Source organism: Poromitra crassiceps (assembly GCF_964638095.1).
Source record: "Poromitra crassiceps genome assembly, chromosome: 9".
Taxonomy (NCBI): Eukaryota; Metazoa; Chordata; class Actinopteri; order Beryciformes; family Melamphaidae; genus Poromitra; species Poromitra crassiceps.
The window spans coordinates 55,629,533-55,644,706 of NC_139630.1; the positions used below are offsets into that span (position 1 = coordinate 55,629,533).

The window sequence follows — 15,174 nt, forward strand, 5'->3', positions numbered from 1 at the left end:
CTCAGATTTCAGATGAAAACAGGGTGTAAATGACATCTTTTCAAGTCAACTTGGCATCTCAGGGCTTGTGGAGACTTGGATTATGCCAGGTGTGCAGTATGGAAGCATTTTATCTATTTGTATATTTCTATTTTGTATTTTTTCTCTATTTTTCTCTCTTTTTTTACGCTTTTGCTCATGACTCCCTCCTTCACACTCAGCAGACAGCTCTACTCTTGCCTGACGTGGCCAGTCTCCATTTCTCCAAACTGGGACCGCACCGGCTGCCTTCTACTGCATGTAGTACACATCATTAGTACACTGACTGTACGCAAGTACCTCAAACAACCCCACAGAATGTCCTCATTTGTTTGGGTGAACTGTTCCTTTTTAGGTGACAATGTCCTGATCCAGGTGGGGGAATTCACTTTTTCATTTCTCCATTCCAAGCAGGTTCAAGATCCAGTGTGTCAGCAGCAGCAATCCTCCTGGCTGCTGAAGTGTCCTGTCTGCAGCTGACCCTGGCCTCTGTCTGTGTGGAGCCGGGTGAGAGAAAAGAGAACGTCCCTATGAAGTATCAATCACATTATTATCATTATAACATTTGATATGCAAAGAGGCAGACCAACACAGACAACCACCCACCTTGTTCTCTCTCTTATAGTTTCCACACTTCTCTTCTTGCATAGTTTCCACTCCAATAACCTTCAGATTGCCTCTGACTTTTTCCTTCTGCGACGTGCATCTTCTCAGCAGCAGCAGCAGCAGCAGCAGTCAGCTCATTTTGCAATCACGCTTCCTCCCCAGCACATCAACTTTTGGAAGAAAAAAGAGAGAAGAAGAGTGTAGAGAGGAAAAAGTGTTGCAACTCTCGCGAGAGCAGCTCGCTTATGCAGCCGCCATATTCTGTGACAGTATTTTGATTCGTATCTGCTGTGGAAGTGAGGAGGAAAAAGAAAGAGAAAAGTTACGGGCTAGTCGAGGGGGGGGGCCTGAAGAAGCGGAGCTGTCAGAAAGCTTTTCCCGAGTCTCCGACAGACAGCAGAGGGGGGTTGAGGAGTAGCACTATCCCTGCTATCCCTATTTCGAGCACACAGAAGGCCCAGGCCTCGCTCTCTCGGTGCTGTCTGGTTAGTAGTTGGACCCCTCTCTCTTCTTTCAGCACCGCGGCCCTCTGGAGGTCCGGCTGTGTGTGCGGCGGAGCGGCGGCGGGCTCGGGTTGTTGACGGCGGCCCGGGGAGCGGCGGCGCGACACGGTAAGCTTTTAGCCTAGCAACAGACAGCTCAACTTTAACTTTTTAATCACTTTTTCTTTAGCGAGAAACTCGCTCACGAAACGCTTGAATGTTCTTCAAACTCTGGACTGTCTCTCTCTCTCTCTGAAAGAAAATGGAGAGAAAAAAGTTTTCAGGTGTGGAAAAAGTTTGCTCTCCTCCAGCAGCAAGCAGCTCAAAAGTGTTTGCAGGCTGTTCTGTTCCCGTCTCGACCGTGTTACGTTTTAAAACAGATGTGTTATTAACCCGTTCCTTAAGTCTTCCTTAATTGATTTGTGTGTGTGTGTTAATAGGTGTTAGGAGTCTTTTACTTTAGCATGACGTAGGCTAACATGTTTTGTAGCCCATGTTAGGCTACATTTTCCATTGGGCTCTCCTCCGTTCAAACGTCGTAAGACAGTAACGTTATAGTCGTGTGCATGGAAACGTTATTATATCATTATAAACAAGCTTACACTCAACCTCAAAGCAAGTGTTTTATCTCCTAAAACACCCAAAGTGATAAGTTGTTCCCCCTCGTTGCTACAATAGCCACATCATTTTGATGGTAACGTTGTAACACTTTAGCTAACTAGCTAACTATTTTGGTAACGTTACAACCGTTTGTCTCCCTCAAGCTTGGCATCAATGAATGTGTCCTACATACAGATAATGCTTTATTATACTCTCTCTCTACTATGTCCTGTTCGTAGTGATCAGGTCTGCCTAGAGGCCTAAACAGTGATTATTACTAGGACCTTGTTTAGGGTTGTTGTTGTACATCTGGCAAGTTAGGGGTAAACGTATCAGTTATCAGACAATACTGTGATATTGATAGTTCTCTACTGTTTTATTATAACCAGGGTGATCTATCAGTTGTTAGTTAACCGCAAATCACACTTGTCTCACATGTTTTCCTCGAGAAGGCAGTTGGCAAGTTGTGACAGTTGTGATTTGAAGCTTGATGAAGGTGTGGGTGGCTCCTCCTGTCTGGACACTTTGTTGTTGATTTTCTTAATAAGGCAAGTTTTAACCTTCGATGACCTGACCTATCACGACCTGACCTATCACGATGTCCTGTTTTTGATTGTATTTTATTCATCGTTATGAATGGATTACAGGTGGCAGGATGGGCTGGGGGGGGGGTGGGTTGGGTGCAGAGGTTGCAACATTATACTTTTTTTTTTTGTTTTTAAGCCAAGACTCATAAAGTAGGTTTCCTGTTTATATTGCGCAATTATCTCAGTTTGTCTTGAGCTTTTCAAAGGAACATGATTTGAGTGATTTTTCAAAATCATGGCTGATTTCGAGTCGACGTGCTGTTTGTTTTGTTGTTGTCTGTGGATGCTCTTTGAGAGATAACCTTTCCTCTGTTTGTGTCTTTTCATACAGACGTAATCATGCTATTTGCCACATAATGTAAGAGGAGTGTTCTTGTGTTTAATGGTGCTCCTAAATATTCGTAATTTCTTGATACGAATTGGGATGATAAATCTTTCAATTCAATGGTAGTATTTGGACATGCAGCGAGCATGCAGTGGTCTAGTTGGCACAGTTGAGGCTGTGCTTCTCCATGTTGTATCACTTAAGCTGCTCTTGATATTAACACCAGCCAACAGCCAAATGCTGCTACATTTTGGTTGTGGCTGGAAAGTCTGTCAACTGTACCAGCCAATTTGGCAGGTAACCAACCTGCATCCAATTAGGCTATTTTTATTCTAAAACTACTCTGGCAGCTAAGAAATTGAATTGCCCCCTTCTTGAAATTCCAAATCCACTTGCCACTTTTCCTTGTTGACGTAAAAGTTAGATTTATGCCCTGATGCACCGTCAAAAAAAAATACACATGACCTGCTTGTGGTGGGGTTGATGTCACAGTTGTCTTATTTGACTTTGTATCGTAGCCTCGGCGGACTTTGGATCGCAGCTCTCTCTCTGCGTGGCTGCGTTGAGAGGGGTTGTTGCGCGTGTATTAACGGGCTCTAAAGGCTTCAGAATCACGTCTCTATCCACCTCTAAACACCTCCAGTGTAAAGTGTGTTGTTGTAGCTCGGGTGTAGAGTATATATCGTTCATTAGCAGGCTTGTGCCTGTCTTGACTTGCAGTCAACATTGCACTTCCTGACCAATAAGCTGCCATGGCCAACTGTTTCTAGGTGCAGAGCCCTAACTGAAACCATGTGTGCCTGACTGTAGCTGGGCAAACATGTTGCTAGGAGGCCTTGCTGATTTGCCACTCTTTGGAGACTTGGGGCAATGTGGCTGCACACAGCTCATTTGATAAGTGCTAAATCAAAAGCACACCCTTGGACAGAGTGGCTGGCTGTTAATTTTTTAGTTTTTGGGCGTTCAATAGAAAATATGCCAACAGGCTAAATCAGCAAGGTTTTAAGTTAAGGGACTGCACAGACAGCAGCGTGTATATAGGCCTAAAGGTGGATTGTGTTCTCTTGTGATATAAACCAGGTTTCCTTGTCGCTGCTTGTCAACAGAGGTAAAGAATTGGGCCTACTAGTTTTGGACCGCTTGGTTTCGTTCAATAAACCGGTAAAACGGCTGTTTGTGAAACGTTTGGTTCAAGGGAGCTTGTGGCATGTTGTCCTGAGGCCTGTGCCAACACTTAAATCTTCTTTCCTGAAAAACCTGTTTCCAGATTTATCATTTGCAGTTTGCACAACAAGTTATCACCAATCAGAAGAGTGTGTGTGTGTGTGTGTGTGTGTGTGTGTGTGTGTGTGTGTGTGTGTGTGTGTGTGTCTGCGTGTGAGTTGCGTGTGTGTGTGTGTGTGTGTGTGTTTTCCTCCTTTTCACAAGGGGATGGATAATTATATGAGGGTGTTGGATGGAGTACAAGTGCTTGTTTGGATCAACAGCGCAGAGTCAATTGAACGTAGGAAATGATATTGGCTTAATACCTCTCTTGTTCCCCCGTATGTCAGAACAGATCTTCTACATTAGAAGAGGCAGCAGTTCTGTTCTTTCAGCCAGCTGTCTGCTGCTTGGTGACCAGTGTCCACATGGGTTTACTATACAGACTATACAGCACAAGTAACTCTGTTTACTAGTGTGGCCTAAAGACCTGGAGGGCACATTTGATGTAAATGAGAAGAGGGGAAGGGAAGGATCCCTCACATCATGCCCACCGCTGCAGACTCAGGAAGAGGGCTTGGTGTTTGGAACCCTCCCCCACTCCTGTGTGTGTGCGGCTGTCAGGAAGAGAGGCTCCCATTGGAGCCCCCTCCCCCTGTCGAGCTCTCCTGACTTCTCAGCTTCAAATGGAATCGTCTGTTACACAGGCTGCACTCTCCTCCGTTACACAGGCTGCACTCTCCTCTGTTACACAGGCTGCACTCTCCTCCGTTACACAGGCTGCACTCTCCTCCGTTACACAGGCTGCACTCTCCTCCGTTACACAGGCTGCACTCTCCTCCGTTACACAGGCTGCACTCTCCTCTGTTACACAGGCTGCACTCTCCTCCGTTACACAGGCTGCACTCCGTTACACAGGCTGCACTCTCCTCCGTTACACAGGCTGCACTCTCCTCTGTTACACAGGCTGCACTCTCCTCCGTTACACAGGCTGCACTCTCCTCCGTTACACAGTCTGCACTCTGTTACACAGGCTGCACTCCGTTACACAGGCTGCACTCTCCTCCATTACACAGGCTGCACTCTCCTCCGTTACACAGTCTGCACTCCGTTACACAGGCTGCACTCTCCTCCGTTACACAGGCTGCACTCTCCTCCGTTACACAGGCTGCACTCTCCTCCGTTACACAGGCTGCACTCCGTTAACACAGGCTGCACTCTCCTCCGTTACACAGGCTGCACTCTCCTCTGTTACACAAGCTGCACTCTCCTCCGTTACACAGGCTGCACTCCGTTACACAGGCTGCACTCTCCTCCGTTACACAGGCTGCACTCTCCTCCATTACACAGGCTGCACTCTCCTCCGTTACACAGGCTGCACTCTCCTCCGTTACACAGGCTGCACTCCGTTACACAGGCTGCACTCTCCTCCGTTACACAGGCTGCACTCTCCTCCGTTACACAGGCTGCACTCCGTTACATAGGCTGCACTCTCCTCCGTTACGCAGGCTGCACTCTCCTCCGTTACACAGGCTGCACTCTCCTCCGTTACACAGGCTGCACTCCGTTACACAGGCTGCACTCTGTTACACAGGCTGCACTCCGTTACACAAGCTGCACTCTGTTACACAAGCTGCACTCTGTTACACAAGCTGCACTCTCCTCCGTTACACAGGCTGCACTCTGTTACACAGGCTGCACTCTCCTCCATTACACAGGCTGCACTCTCCTCCGTTACACAGGCTGCACTCTCCTCCGTTACACAGGCTGCACTCCGTTACACAGGCTGCACTCTCCTCCATTACACAGGCTGCACTCTCCTCTGTTACACAGGCTGCACTCTCCTCTGTTACACAGGCTGCACTCTCCTCCATTACACAGGCTGCACTCTCCTCCGTTACACAGGCTGCACTCTCCTCCGTTACACAGGCTGCACTCCGTTACACAGGCTGCACTCTCCTCCGTTACATAGGCTGCACTCTGTTACACAGGCTGCACTCTGTTACACAGGCTGCACTCTCCTCCGTTACATAGGCTGCACTCTGTTACACAGGCTGCACTCTCCTCCGTTACATAGGCTGCACTCTGTTACACAGGCTGCACTCTCCTCCGTTACATAGGCTGCACTCTGTTACACAGGCTGCACTCTCCTCCGTTACACAGGCTGCACTCTCCTCTGTTACACAGGCTGCACTCTCCTCTGTTACACAGGCTGCACTCTCCTCCGTTACACAGGCTGCACTCTCCTCCGTTACACAGGCTGCACTCTCCTCTGTTACACAGGCTGCACTCTCCTCCGTTACACAGGCTGCACTCTCCTCTGTTACACAGGCTGCACTCTCCTCTGTTACACAGGCTGCACTCTCCTCCGTTACACAGGCTGCACTCTCCTCTGTTACACAGGCTGCACTCTCCTCCGTTACACAGGCTGCACTCTCCTCCGTTACACAGGCTGCACTCTCCTCTGTTACACAGGCTGCACTCTCCTCCGTTACACAGGCTGCACTCTCCTCCGTTACACAGGCTGCACTCTCCTCTGTTACACAGGCTGCACTCTCCTCTGTTACACAGGCTGCACTCTCCTCCGTTACACAGGCTGCACTCTCCTCTGTTACACAGGCTGCACTCTGTTACACAGGCTGCACTCTCCTCTGTTACACAGGCTGCACTCTCCTCTGTTACACAGGCTGCACTCTCCTCTGTTACACAGGCTGCACTCTCCTCTGTTACACAGGCTGCACTCTCCTCCGTTACACAGGCTGCACTCTCCTCTGTTACACAGGCTGCACTCTCCTCTGTTACACAGGCTGCACTCTCCTCTGTTACACAGGCTGCACTCTGTTACACAGGCTGCACTCTCCTCTGTTACACAGGCTGCACTCTCCTCTGTTACACAGGCTGCACTCTCCTCTGTTACACAGGCTGCACTCTCCACTTCAGGGTTCAAATTGCACGTATTGCGAGGATGACAGCGTAGAGTCGACTACATGCTCTTAGCTGAAGCCTGCACAGTGCACGTTTGCTTTTGCCATGGTAGGGTTTGACACTTTCTGCAGCATCTTTCAAACTGTCTAGTAGTGTCAAGTTTAGCATTAAGATTCTCCCCGTGTAACGGGATTTGTAATTTGCATTGCAATTTGCAAATGTACCACAAGATGGTGTAGTTGAGCATGATTAGGCTTTATGAGACTTGTCGAATAAGCTTTTGAACTTTTTGTTGGACATTTCTGATATTGAACTTTGAGGCCTAGTTTACACGACAACGCTCCCTGCAGAATACGGCAGACTTTCGTTGCGTTTATCCCTTCAAGTTCCATTTCCATGGCAACGGTGTTATTGGGGCCTGAAAACGCAAAAAAGTGAAACCAGGTTTCCTGAGTGGAAATCTTTGATAACGCCGCCTTTACTGTCGCTGTGTAAAATCGCAATACGCAATTCTTGTGAAAACACAGCTCCACTTCGTGCATACCTAGCTAGCCTAGCGCATAACGCATACCTAGCGCCTAGCGGAAAACACTGTTCTCGCCGGAAGCTTCAGTTTTATTCTGTCTGACTTGACCCTGCTTGGAGTTGGTGGTGATGATGGTGACATTTGAGGTTCCGGTCTGCACGTGAATCGTGATCACAAACACTGCGTATAAAACGCAGAATCAAAGGCCAGAACGCAACGACAGTTTGACGTTTTTATGCAGAGACCGTTGTCGTCTAAACGTGGCCTAAGTCAGTTCCCACAGTTAGACATTTGTTTAGCAACTACTCGCCAAGCTTTATACACAAAGCTGAATGGCTGCACTTGAACGCCACTGGAACTACAAGCCCGTGAATGTTAGATAACTACTATCAAAACCTAATTGTAAAGATATGGACCGTGGTAAAAGATGGTAATGAAATTTACTAGTGCGCTACGCCGCGACATAATCCATCCATTTAGCTGTAACAGAGGCGTTTGTTTGAACAGGACAACAAGGACAACTGCCATTGACAATAACAGACTCTGTTCCATTTGAGTGGCTGCTGGGCACATCACTGCTTCTGCTGAGCTGTGGAGCTTTTAGGGCCTCTCTCTGTTGTCATGGATGGGATTTGTTTGATGTTAAGATACACTTACATATGGCAGCTCCATCCCAGGCAAGCCACTCTTCTTATATTACTGTTTGGACTTTTGCCCACTTAAATGGACTATTGGAAGGTTTAATTTAGTGTGCGATGTTAAGATGCGTGATTTGAATTTGATGGCTAATCTGCGTTTTGCATAACATGAAACATCCCAGAGGTTTGGATGTGATGTGTCCGGCACATCACTGAGTTTGTTTAAAGCCTCGGTCACACTGACTGCGTGATATGAATGCAGATCTTAAACCTGATTATGGTTGTTGCACTTGGAGGTGGGGCAGTGAAGGCCGACAGTCGTCACAGAGGATCCTGTAGTAGTGTGAATGGACTCCAGACTGCTTGGCCCGATGCATTTTGTTTTATTGACATGTTGGATTTTTTCGGATCAAGCCGAGCCGAAGCAATCAAAGACTCGTCAAGACTGCAATCTGAGAGTGAAACTGGCAATGTGAGTTTAGATACAGGAAGAAGAAACAAATACAATGAACCGGAAGAGATGTCACATTGAACAACAACAACAACAACAACAACAACAACAACAACAACAACAACAACAACAACAGCAGTGCCCATTCATTCACCTCAGCAAGATTCACAACTACTGATAAGTTGCTGTACACTTTCCACTGGAGCAAATCAGACTTTAAAGTTTAAACTTCTCATAAAGTTTCCGAACTGAAGAACTTTGCCAGTTGCCACACGCGCCACCAAGTGAAAATGGCTTTGAAAATGGCTGTGGACACGACAGACACTTGGTTCTTGTGAACGCTCTGCAGAAGGAGATTCACTTCCACTTTGTTGGCCCTGTGCGGTGGTGCCTCTGAGTGCACTCAAAGGTATTATTACAGCCTACCTTCTCAGGCTCAGTAAACAGGAGAGGAGTGTACCACATCCTACACTGAGACACACACACACACACACACACACACACACACACACACACACACACACACACACACACACACCTTGCCTGTGCCCTTGGCCTTTTGGTCTGGCGGTTTCATCTCTAGACACCTTCCCTATTCCTCTGAAATCACAGCCAGCCTCCTAACTGGGTACATCTACCTCTGTTTACCTTTTCATCCTCTGTTTGTAGCCTCATATGACCTGAACACACCTCCAACTACCTTTTCCTCCTCTGTACTTTTTCTTTTGAACCAAAGCCTAATTTCTCAAACACACAGAATTTGATTTGAAAAATTATTTGTAATCCCGGTCACGTACGGTGTACGGTGGTTCTGAAACTCTTTCCACATCAAAGACCCCATAAACTGACACAAATCTGATTCTGTTTTGTCCCAGACACACACAACACACACACAACACACACACACACGCACACACACACACACACACACACACACACACACACACACACACACACACACACACACACACGTGCGCGCAAATGCGTTGCTCAATGGTAATTGGACTAGCTTGTGTGTGTGTGTGTGTGTGTGGGGGGGGGTGTTCCCAGGTGGTCACTCAGGGGATTTGACGGGTCGGCCTTCTGTTCCTCCTGTCTTTTTACTGCTGCTTCATATTCAGATGAAATGTATTAACATTAGGGGTGTCACGATACACTCAGTTCACGATACGATACGTATCACGATACTGGGTTCACGATAACGATACGATACGATACGATTTTAACAATATTTTTTTTAACTTGAATAATGACAATATATGACTGGAAAAGTAGTATTTTATTTGAAATGCACAAATACAAAACATGCTGTTGTGGGAAATTGTTATTACAATAACAACTAGAAAAAACATGAGATTGGAGATAAGGCTTATCTTGAAATAGAATGAGTTACACCGTCACTTAGATTTACTTTGAACTAAAAGGTTTCTCAGCAGTATAAATTCTCATTATGCATCTTCAGTTTTTCTTCAAACTCAAACAACAAGACTTTTCTTAATCTATTTTTTATGCATCTTCAGTTTTTCCTGTCAAGTAAACAGTTTTGCCAGAAACTCAATTGAATGGTTTCTCTCCTGTATAACTTCTCATGTGTCTCTTCAGAGACTTGTTCAACTGAACTACTTTCCACACATTGAACTTCAACAAACAAAGACGTTTCTTAGTCTATTTTTTGAAAAAAAAAAAAAAAAAAAAAAAAAAATCTTTTTTTTTTTTTTGCGATATGAGATTTCATCTCAACGATACATATCGTGACGTTTTACTATCGCGAAATTTCGTGGGACGATATATTGTGACACCCCTAATTAACATACAACAGATTAGGGATGCTTAGCAATTGTAGTTTTGCCAACAGAAATCTTCGCTGCAGCTTTGATTTATGTGACACAAACACCAAACGGCTGTCAGAAACCATGAAATGTACGTGTTCAGAAGTAACGCATGAGGAGAATACATCTAAAGCATGCAACACGTGCATCACAATCACAATCTATATATACTTTTTTAATTAGGGCAGATTAATTGCCCTGAGTGCCACAGTAAGCGTTCGTTCACACCATACGCCAAAGCCACGCTCAAGCCACGCTCAAGCCCCACAGTTTCCTTTCGGCGTCCTTAACGTTAACAGGTGAGACCGCTCACGCTGAAGCCGCGCTGAAGCGATTGTTCAGGATTCTGTTCTATTTTCCAAGTGTGAAGCATGAAGCTGCCAGGCATGAAGTCAATGCAAGTTGTGGGCGGGGTCAAGGCAGCGCTGAGGAAAAGAGAGTGCTTCTTGTGTGAGCGCTTTAGCGTGAGCTTCAGCTTCAGCGATATGGGGTGAGCAAAGGCTAAGCCAAGGGACATTTTGAAGCGGTGCAGCTGCTTCTATAAGTGACTACCGTAAATTCCGGACTATAAGACGCACCGGTCTATAAGCCGCGGGACCAAAATTGACTATTTTTTTCTTCTATAAGCCGCACCGGTCTATAAGCCGCGGGTGTTTTGATGTTTAATTACCATATGAAAGGGTTCGTGCACAGAGAGGAATGTCGGGAAAGAGATGGCTGTGTGGGGAAGCTCCCATTTATTAACATTTCAACAAAACAAAACTAAAGTCAGGTCACTAATCCCCAGACAAAATCACACAACAATAGGCTATATGTGCAGCAAACGGCTGTAACCAGAGAAGTCAAGTCACTAACCCTCGTCTTCCTCTTCTTCCTGCGTACTGAAACCACCAAAGTCCTCATCTTCAGTGTCGGAAACGAACAGGTTCAGGGTGGCTTCGTCAACCACTCTCCTCTCTCCTTCATTGTCACTCAAAACCAACGAACTCCTCTTCGTCACTGTCGGCATCGAACAGCCTCTGAAGCCTCTGACGGCCCTCAGCGCCAGCTGTGGCGGCGTCATCCTCTTCATCCCGCAGCAGTCCAGCGTTTTGGAACCCGTTGGTGATTGTGGATGTTTTCACACTCCTATAATATTCCGCTTCTACTGCTCGTCTTGTTGTGAATATTCCTTGATCTTCCTTTGTGTGAATTCGCCGAAGTTTGTGATTTTCTCCTGGTAGTCGGGGGAGGGAGTTGGCCGAGTGGCCGTTTGCTTACCGTAATTACCATATGTAAGTGGTCACGCACAGAGGGGATTGTCGGGAAAGAGATGGCTGTTTGAGGAAGCTCCCATTTACCGTATTACCGTAACATTTCAACAAAACAACATAACACAACACCACCGTTGTTTATTTTTACAGTGCACACAGTGTCCGCGGTGTGGTGAAAAGAGGGCAAGAGAGGAAATTAAAACAGAAGTGGATTTATAGTTAGAAAGAGTGCTAAAGAAGAGAGAATTCCGTTTTTTATTTTTTTATTTTAGTTACTCACAGTACTATTGACCAGTCCAACTCAAAAGATATTCGGCAGTTTCACTTTGAGCTCTTGTTCCGCCGCTGTCCATCAATGGTTATGACGAGTCTCGCTGGGTACAGTACGCCAAAGCGATATCCATTGACTCGATGATGCTGTTGTATGTTGCGCGTTTCTGTTGCACCAACGCGGAGAGGTCCTGCCGGACGAAAAAGCGCGTACCCTCCCAGGTGAGGGGCTTCTTCCCCGCAGCCTGGAGGATGAGTTGACGGTCGGGCCAGCGGAGTAGGCAGATAAAGATGGCCCTCGGTGGCAGGCCGGGGTCTGGACGTGGCCGAGGCGCCCGGTGTGCCCTGTCCACCTCTGGTGGTTTCTCGCCTTCCTTCAGGTCCAGGATGTAACACAGGATTTTGCCACGAAAGCGTCCATGTCACCCATCTCAGCTCCCTCTTTTACATTGATCAGGCGAATGTTATTTCTTTTACTCCTGCTGATTAAGTCATCAACCTGCGTGTGCAGGGTTTCGATTTTGCATTTTATCCATTTTCGGACTCACTGTGTTGTTTTTGTCCTCCAGTGCGCGGATGCGCTTTTCCGCATTATAAACTCTGTTCACGGTTGCCTTAGTTTCTTTAGTGAGTGAGTGGATGGACTTCTGCACGTTTTCAAACTTGTTTTCAAGCTGCTCAAAACCTCTGAGCGATGTCGGACTTAATCGATAGTGTTTCACGGAGTAAAAGTTTAGCCCAAGCCGTGTATCTCCAGCCTCCAGCAGGTGAGTCATTTCCTCATTCATGGCGTGATTGCTTCGTCTTTTTCTTTCTGCTTACCTGTGTTGTGTTATGTTATGTTATGTTATGTTGTTAAAAGAGGGCAAGAGAGGAAATTAAAACAGAAGTGGATTTATAGTTAGAAAGAGTGCTAAAAAAGAGAGATTTTTTTTGTATTTTTTTTTTTTTTTTCTGAAAAAATCCATAGATAAGACGCACCGTTATATAAGCCGCAGGGGCCAAAAAACGGGAAAAAAGCCGCGGCTTATAGTCCGGAATTTACGGTATGTGTGTTTGTGGGTGAGATCTGAGATCTGTGGGGGAGAGGTGTGGATGAGATTTAGCCTAGGCCCCGCCCTCAGCTCCCTGGTCTGCACAGACAGCTGAGACACAGGCGTAGAGAGAGAGAGAGAGAGAGCGTCTCCTCTCGAGGACAATAGCGTTTCAAAGCCGGTAAAACATGCACACACTCACATAGAGACACTGCGGAGCGCGTCATCATTCAGAAACCACGCCCAAAACGGGGGAAAACAAACACCCTCCGGCCAATCCTGGCATTCTCCTGTGTGGCGTGCATGGTTGTGTGTTCCACACAAAGATCATATATACGGAAGATGAACACTCCAACTTACTTCCTTGACAGCTAGATCCACATTTTCTTCTCGCCAATTCTCAATGGCTTCCTTGTTTTGAGTATAAAAAACGTTAATTGACGATTTTTTACATTTGTTGTCTGCGCAGCCCACCACACAACCGCTTTTAGCTGTTTAATTCAAGGAAAATGACACTGGTGTATGAAAGTGAATGAACCACTTTCCCCCGTGATGGGCGTGGCCTATTTCATGCAGTGTCTCTATTCATGCACGGCACGCACAGTTTAAGAAATGTCTGGAAACGAATGGAGAATTCATTTCCTCATTGGTGAGACTTTGGCACGCTATGGTCGAAGCTCTCGAAGCACGCGCACACGCACACACACACACACACACACACACACACACACACACACACACACACACACACACACACACACACATCCACTAACAAGAGAGAGGCAGATGGAAGAGAAGGGTGGCACCTGCAAACCTGGGCCCTCCACACCTGCACAGCACCTTACTTCAGCACCTGCGTGTGAGTTTCAAGTTTGACCTGGGTATTTCTCTTCACAAGTCACTGTCTTTGACGCTTGTTGATCAGTGTGCCTAACATGGCTTGTTGTTGTTGGTGTAGTTATTGTTCACCGCTGAAGCTAAGTTTGTTATTAGCTGCACCCCTTGGTTTTATTGCCAAATGCTTGCTATTGTCGTGGAGAAACGGATGAAGAAATGTAGAAAATCCTCCCATTTCAATGTGTCTGGTGTCTAGAAAAGAAACATAACAAAGTCACTATCTATTAACTTAGGCTTGGGCTTGGGGGCACATTAACCCCGATAACACTCCACGTTAGCGACTGGTGAATTGTTCAGTGGATCAGTGATCTCAGAATAGCCGTCCCGTGTTGTTTAACCCATTGATACCTGATGCAGCATTTGCGTGTATATCCCTCATTTGTGTGTGTATCCCTTTAAGACCGCGAACCGCGTTAACGCGGTTCGCGGTCTTAAAGGGATACACACACAAATGCTGCATCAGGTATCAATGGGTTAATGGCGCTTGTAAATCAGGGTCAAACACAGTGGAAATAATGAAAGGGCAGCATTTCATGCTAATGAAGCGTTTGTCAAGTTTCCTGAGAGCACAAACTCGTCTATGAAATAGGATAGTAGCACAACCATCAATTACAGGACTATAGTAGAGCTGCTCCGTCCCGTCGGCTCTCTTTGGATGTAGCATTGAAGCTAACTCTCTTTGGATGTAGCATTGAAGCTAATTGGAAGCAGAGCCGCTGGTTTGCTGTGTTAAACAGGCCTGTTTGGAAAGACAGCAGCAGTGCAGCTCTGGAGACACTTTGGCCATTGTTAGCGGGAGGAACCCGTGTTTTGTGCATGCAGCGTTTTCTTCAAAATGATTTATTGGTCGATAGAAGCTGCAGACCAGTAGGATGAGGTTTCCCTTTATTCTGAGTGACAATGAACTGTCATAACAAGCATCGTATTAAAATGCAATCAATTAAAGCCACAGCAACTTGTTTACTTCCTGTTGTTTCTTCTTCTTCTTCTTCTCCTCCTCCTCCTCCTCCTCCTCCTCCTCCTCCTTCGAGTTCACAGTCATCATCATGTATGTTCACACAAAACCAGGCACAAGAATGAGCAGGTTTTAGTTTTGGGGGAAGGAGTGTGGTTAAGAAGTAGATTGACACATTTTTCCAGATAACCTGTGCGCGCCTCGTTTCCCAGATATATGATGAGTGTTTGCTGAATGGCCATTTCTCTGGGGGATATTGGCTTTAATATTTACTCATCAATGCCAGGAAGAACTACGGCCACCAGCAGATTACATGACATAATAATTCTGACTTCTCCTATTGGCAAGTAACCATGCACGCTCTCTCCATCTATGACCTTGCCTCTTAACCCAGTGATACCTGATGCAGCATTTGTGTGTGTATCCCTTTAAGACCGCGAACCGCGTGACGCGGTTCACGGTCTTAAAGGGATACACACACAAATGAGGGATATACACGCAAATGCTGCATCAGGTATCACTGGGTTAACAGCCGTTCATGGAAACGCACCTGATTCGAATTGTAAGATTGTCGA

The 15,174-nt window shown here is 46.3% G+C and overlaps 1 protein-coding gene across 1 annotated transcript in view; it reads left to right on the forward strand.

The window, feature by feature from the left end:
• Nucleotides 1-947: 947 nt before the first annotated feature.
• tab2 (TGF-beta activated kinase 1 (MAP3K7) binding protein 2) overlaps nt 948-15,174 on the forward strand; it is a 78,813-nt gene continuing 64,586 nt past the window's right edge. Inside the window, exon 1 of the mRNA XM_083643226.1 lies at nt 948-1,235. The gene's annotated coding sequence lies outside the window, so the exon portion shown is untranslated. The remainder of the gene's footprint in view (nt 1,236-15,174) is intronic.